Here is a 6,679-nt window from a genome sequence, read left to right as displayed (position 1 = left end):
ATCTTCTCCAAAATGAACCAAGTAACCTTTTACCTCAAGAAAAACAACTAATAATATTCATTACTATTAATAAAGTACAAGATCTCAAGCTAAAGGTAGGTTCCCAATTTTCTCATGAGATTAGTAGTGATATTAACAAAATCAATTTGTGGATATTTTTGTTTCCCAAATAAATAGGTCTTATATTGCATCATTAAAATTACAAATAGGTCTTAGGAATCACCTGGTAGCTTGATGCAGCTGGACAACTCTTAGATTTTCCTTATCAGCCTGCCAAAGTGTTCCTTTTTCAGGAACATAAATACCATCCAAAACTTTTCTGATTTCCTTGTTTTTAACTGTTGCGGCTTGCTGAATCTTAGCAACTGAATTTGAAACAAGCTCAATGTCATTCCCTTCAGGAATTAACTCACATTTCTGAGCTTGAGATACTTAACAAGCAACACCTGGCTTCATCCAAACCCTGTGGATGCATTTTTCACAGAAGAAATTTCACATTTCAACAAGAGACCCATTCTCCTGGATAACAATGTTGATGGGGAAGTGAGCATATACAGACCTTGTCTTGTAATAGAAGCCCAGTGTAATGCCCTTGATCATGTTCTGTATCTGACTACAAATAGTGCCAACAATAGCCAGTTCCTTACTATTGCCTCACCAGGTGGCAACTGCAGTCTCTTCTTTTTGTTTCCAAGGAGATGGGTTCCACATTGATGAGGGTGAATTCCCTCTGCAGGGTTCCTCTTGGACCCTTCACAATAACTGCATCCCTTCAGAGTGATGTCTCAGTCTGATTGCTGAGAACGATCATTCTCAGAGTAGATGAAGCAAAAGGCAATGTGTGGATATTTTTAAAGGAATGGGTCAGCATTTGAAAGACCTACATATTTCAGTGTACCAAATACTATTCAAGTGATAAAATAGTTACTTTATAATATCATCCATGGGTAAAAGTTCTCTTCAAAGTGCAGCCGTCAAAAAAGATGGAGACTTTACATCTTTTACATTTACCTGGATAGAGCTGGAACATATTCTTCTTAGTAAAGTATCTCAAGAGTGGAAGAAAAAGTATCCAATGTATTCAATACTACTATGAAATCAGTATATAATCACCTACACTTTCATATGAATGATACAACATAAATAGTCCAGAAAGAAGGAGGGAAAAGGAGAAAGAGGGGAGGGGAAAGGGGAGGCCAGGAGAAGGGAGAGTATTTGATGGGACCTCATCTAATGTGCATAATGCAATGGTACATTTGAAAACTGTTAAGAATAGAATATAAATGTCTTACCACAACAATAAGTAAGCAAGATGGTTATGCTAGTCAGTTGGATGTAAGCATTCCACATTGTTTAGCAAATCAGCAGAGTGTGCCCCATAAGTGGATTAATGTACACAGTTATGATTTAGTAAAGAAAAAAGTGCAAGATAGATCAATATATATTTAATGAAACAGAATAAAAATGCCCATTAGTTTGGTTTAAGATTCTATATGGCAACTGACCTTTAAGAAACTAAGCAAATGACATGAAGGCTATGTTAACCAGATGGATGAAAGTATTTCAAACTGTATATAGAAACAACACACTGTACCCAATGATAGTATTAATGTACACAGCTATGATTTAATTAAAAAAAAAAGAAAGAAAGAAAGAAAAGAAACTACCTTGGTGAGTTTTGGTGTAGCATCAAAAGATTGCTGATAATAACCCCTACTGCGGGGACTTCGTAGTGGCCTCGGCACCTGTGGGAGCATGATCTGAAGTCAGAATTGAGGATGGAACTGTAGCCACAGCTATATCCTAAGCCTTGATTTGAACCCCAGCCTACCCTTGGCCTTTGACCTGGTGAGCATACTTATGCTGCTAGAGCATGGGGTCTGCTGTGCATGAAAGTAGATTGAGGTTTCCAGTAATCAAAGTTTCTTGGCACCTTGTCTGTGCTGTTTTGGGGACTGGCTATTTATAGAGTGTTCTTGGATTGGCCGTGTCTGCAGCACAACCTGCAGCTCCATTCATAGTGGTGCTTTTACTGCCATCCACAGCCATGTGCAGAGCAATTAGAAATTCAAGTCACCCAATGTCTTAGTTCTCAGCTAGTGTCAAATACAAAGTTGCTCTAGCTTGTTTCAGCTCTCCTACAGTAAGCATGTGTCCTTTTCAAATTCTATTTAGTGACACATATTTCAGTTTTTAAGTGTTTTGCTAATGATTGGCATGATGCCATCTAATGACCTAAGTGCAAGAAGGCCGTGATGCACCTGCTACGGAAAATGCACATGACAGATAAGCTTCATTCAGGCTGTGCTGTCAATGTTGGCCAGGAATTCAATGCTAATGAATCATAGTATCATTTAAATAAGGTATCTTGACATATAAAACAAGGTTATTAACCAATTTGTAACAATCGCGTGACTAGAGGGTCTCCAGATCCTTCTCCTAGGGACACTGGTTCAATATTTGCTAATTCAGTGTTTGCAATGATTTTATAGAATGTAATGACCACAAAAAGTAAGAACTAACTTTAGTTTCTTTTATGCCTTCAGTATACACTGGAAATTATAAATGAACATAATATTCTGAAGTAGGAAGAGAAGAAATGGGCTAGGGACCTCAGGATCCAGAGTGACATGACACCAGTATCCCTGGAAATTACCTTTTTTTTGCCTCACATATCCTAGAAGTCATTAACCTAGAATTGCCAACAGTCCCAGACCAACAAAGCCCCTAGAAAATTCTTATTTACTAACCAAAGGATCAGGGAAGAGGAGACCTAGCAAGAAAAAAATTTTAGACAATAACCACTCTATTCTAGACAAAGGGAAGAGAAAGGAAAAAAAAAAAAAAGAAAAGAAAGAACTATGACCCTATCCCTTCCCATGTCTGGGAAGTCCAAATGGGGAAGAACCCCACCCTTGTGAGGCTGTAAGGATGCACCCCTACACACCCTGTGGGCTGGTGTCAGAGAAGGGCGAGGAGGGAACTGGGCATAGTGGCATAGTTCCATCCTCACAGGGTCAGAAGAGACCAAAAGGAGGACCTGAATAGCCATCCTTCTCAGTTTAATCAGCTTCCTTTCCCTCCGTGCTGAGATGGCACCACAGAAAGCCAAGTCAAAACTTTCACCACTGCTCACTATAAGGCTACCCCCTACCACCACCATTCTGGTTCAGTGGAGTTTATGTGGGTAAAAGTACCCTGCCCTTCTTGCCAGGGTGGTATCCCTGGTAGTCTCTTAGGAAGCCTGAATTTTCACTCCCACCCCCAAATAATGAGGAGTATCGCCCTCCCTCCTAGGTGACAACTAGGGGTAGTGGGAAATTGCTACCCCCATATAGTAGCAATGAGGCACTACTCCTCTTTCTCATAAGAGTGGTGCTGGAGAAGACCTATTAAAAGAAAAGTTGAAATAAGATCTGGAGTCTTGTAGCTCAATATCCAAAATGAGTTTCTATTAAAAATCACTTGCCATACCAAGAACCAGGAAATTCTCAATTTGAAAGAGAAAAGGCAATCAACCAGACAGCACAGATGTGAGAGCTGTCCGAAAGTTATTTTAAATCAGCCATCATAAAAATGGTTGCACAAACAATCACAAACAGGGCTTGAGACACCTAACAAAGTATAGTGTCCACAAAGAAAAAGAAGTACATGCAAAAAATCAAAATTTTAGAATTCAAAAATATAAAAGCCAAAATTTAAAAAAGCAGATGGGCTTAGTGGCTAAAAGGAGAGGACAGAGAAAGAATCAGTAAACTCAAAGTAGAAACTACCCTATCTAAACAACAGAGACAATATAAATGGGAAAAATGAATACAGTCTCAGGGATTGGTGGAACTGAAACTAAAGATCTAACATTCTCATCACCAGAGGAGCAAAAGCAAAGGAGGAAGCAGTGGGACAGGAAAGTTCTCGAGGGAATAATGCCTTCAGAAAGCTGAGCCAACCCCAATCAGAAAAAACCCATAGAAATCTATGTCAATGTACTTAGTAGTTAAACTTTTGAAATCTAAATACAAACAAAAACTCATAAATGCAATGAAAAGAGAAACGACACCTCCCTGGAAACAAGAGAAGCCCAAAGGAAGTGGCACAATGTCTTCAGGTGCTGAACAAAAAGGAGGTGTCAATGCCCAAGTTTTACAAAAAGTGATAGTTAAATATATGAGGGTTTTAAAAAGTAATTTTGAAGTTGTTACAAATGTTTCTAAGTAAATCCAAACCTTTTTTCTTTTATAAAAAAGATTAAAATGACTAAAATGAAATATACATAACTATAAATTACAATAATATACAGAGTTAAAAGATAAGAGCTAAATTAAAATGTTTTTAAAAATGTAACAAAGGGGGCGGCACCTGTGTCTGAAAGGAGTAAGGCACCGGCCCCATATGCCGGAGGTGGCAGGTTGAAACCCAGCCTTGGCCAAAAACTGCCAAAAAAAAAAATAAATAATAATAATAATAATAAAATAAAAATGTAACAAAGAATTAATGCTAAAATATAAAAATATACTACATATATAATATGAAAGAATGAATACTATATTATGTATGCATTATATACAGAGAAAGAATCAGTAAACTCAAAGTAGAGTAAAAAAAAAAAGAAATAACAAGTATCTTTGAGGATTAGAAGAAATTGAAACAAGTAAGCACTGTTAGTGGGAATGTAAAATAGTATAACTACTATGGAAAACAAAAAATAAAAAAATAGAATTGCCATATGATTCAGCAATTTAACTCACACCCTCCTCCCCCATGAATTGAAAGCAAAATCTTGAAGAGAAATTCGTGCACCCGTGTTTACAGCAACACTAGTCACAAGAGCCAAAGGTGGAGGCAACTCAAGTGTCTAACAATGGACGGATAGAGGAGCAAAATGTGCTATAGGCATACAGTGGAGTATCATTCAGGCTTAAAGGGAGGGGAATTCTGACCAGGCTACAATGTGGATGAAACTCGTGGTGATCATGTTAAGTGAAATAAGCCAGTTTCAAGAGTTACTGACAGCATTACAAATTCCCTTTCTAGGTAAGTTACTTAATTTTAATTTCTGCCAGCCAAGATGTATATGAATGGAGAATGCCCAGAAATATATGGGCTGGGAAATACCAGCCCCTAATGATGATAAGAAAGCAGTTGCTATTATCCATAGTTTTCCATGTATAACACTCCTGTGTATAACGCACACCCATGTTTTTGACCCAAACTTTCAGGAAAACACATCTCTAGTAAATGGTTCTCAGCTAGGAGAGATACATCTAAGGAGGGCTTCCCCTGTTAAATGTACAGATTTCACTGCCCTCTGTGGCCACCCATGCTGTGAAGGCTGTCCCTTCCCTCCTTTCTGGGAGCCCTCCCTTCCCCACCACACCAAGAGCTGTGGCCCAGATGCCATGCACACAGCTGGTGAGGCAGGAGTTTCTGAAGCCACTTGGCTTGTGGGCAGCAGGTAGCCCCTGGAGCCCATGTAGGTCCCATGTGGCTAGCCCTTGGACCTGGGCCCTCACCTCCCACAGCCATGGCGCACCTTGCCTGCCCCACCCAGCCTCCTCCCTGTCACGCTGCTCAGAAGAGGCCTCTCTGGCCTGCTCCCACTGGACCCCAGGTCCTCCTGAACCCTGAATGCCCGATGGGCCCAGGCAGGAAAGCACGGCTTCCCTGGGCTCCCCTGTCCTGAACCATATACTACCCACGCATAATGCACATCCTTATTTTTCCCTCAAAAATTTGTACAAAAAAGCACACATCATACATGGTGTGTATGGAAAACTATGGTATTTTCCTTGTACTAAATTCTGAGACAAACAATGGTATCTAAAGGTTTTATCTTTCCTTCTTTTACTGAGGGGTCAAAAAATTTAACAGAGGTAAGTTATTGAGTAGGAAAAGCAAAGGAAGGAACTTACTTACTCTTAACCCATTCCCCAATATACTCAGGAGGAAAGGCACTGCACATTTTGGTGTCCTGTCTGCTTCCCCTTATAAGGTCCCATGATTTCCCCTGAAGCCATTTGTCAGGCCATCTAATCTATCTTAACCTTCTACCACTAAAGGCTTTCTTCTGCCCAAGCTTTCCCCCTCTAAAGGGGAGCAGCGATGTGTTCTATTCCTGGGCACAGAAAGATGGTTATTGTTTCTGGTCCTAGTTCAGTTGCCCCATCCTCAGGTTTACAGTCACCTTCCTCACTGATCCCCTAGGAGTAAAGCACACCTTGCCAGAAGGATGAGAATGTTTTGCTTCCAGAGACACCTTAGACAATCCTTACATTACTGTCAATTATCTCTGTTTCCTTTGAAGCAATAATCCTGACATTAATGTGCTAGCAGTATTTAAATACTTCTGTTTCTGGTTTACTTTACTGGAACAGATAAGATGGAGCTGGGAATGGCTCCATCTTGTCTGTTGCGGGTGGGTGGCACTAGCTGTAAATACATTCTGTCTGATTCCCAAACCTATTTTGTGATAGAATTTAGGTGGTGTAGAGTTTCAGTGCATGCTGGTTTATATTTAGAGAATCATTACACAAATATATATATAACACATTTCATATAATATAGTTATGTGTGTTATCTTTATCTTTACTGTCATTAGGTTTGTCTCCACATCTACCCATAGCTCTAAAATGCTTGGGACTCCAAGTCAAGCAGAAGGAGCTAATAGCCACAGACAGCTTCA

At 39.6% G+C, this 6,679-nt stretch overlaps 1 pseudogene; it reads right to left on the bottom strand.

The window, feature by feature from the left end:
* Positions 1–219: 219 nt before the first annotated feature.
* LOC100946209 lies at positions 220–5,523 on the bottom strand (annotated as a pseudogene).
* Positions 5,524–6,679: the final 1,156 nt, after the last annotated feature.

Source organism: Otolemur garnettii, unplaced genomic scaffold (assembly GCF_000181295.1).
Source record: "Otolemur garnettii isolate 467f Iridium unplaced genomic scaffold, OtoGar3 scaffold00048, whole genome shotgun sequence".
Lineage (NCBI taxonomy): Eukaryota > Metazoa > Chordata > Mammalia > Primates > Galagidae > Otolemur > Otolemur garnettii.
The sequence above is the reverse complement of the archived record's forward strand: the minus strand, read 5'-3'. Positions and strand labels throughout refer to the sequence as shown.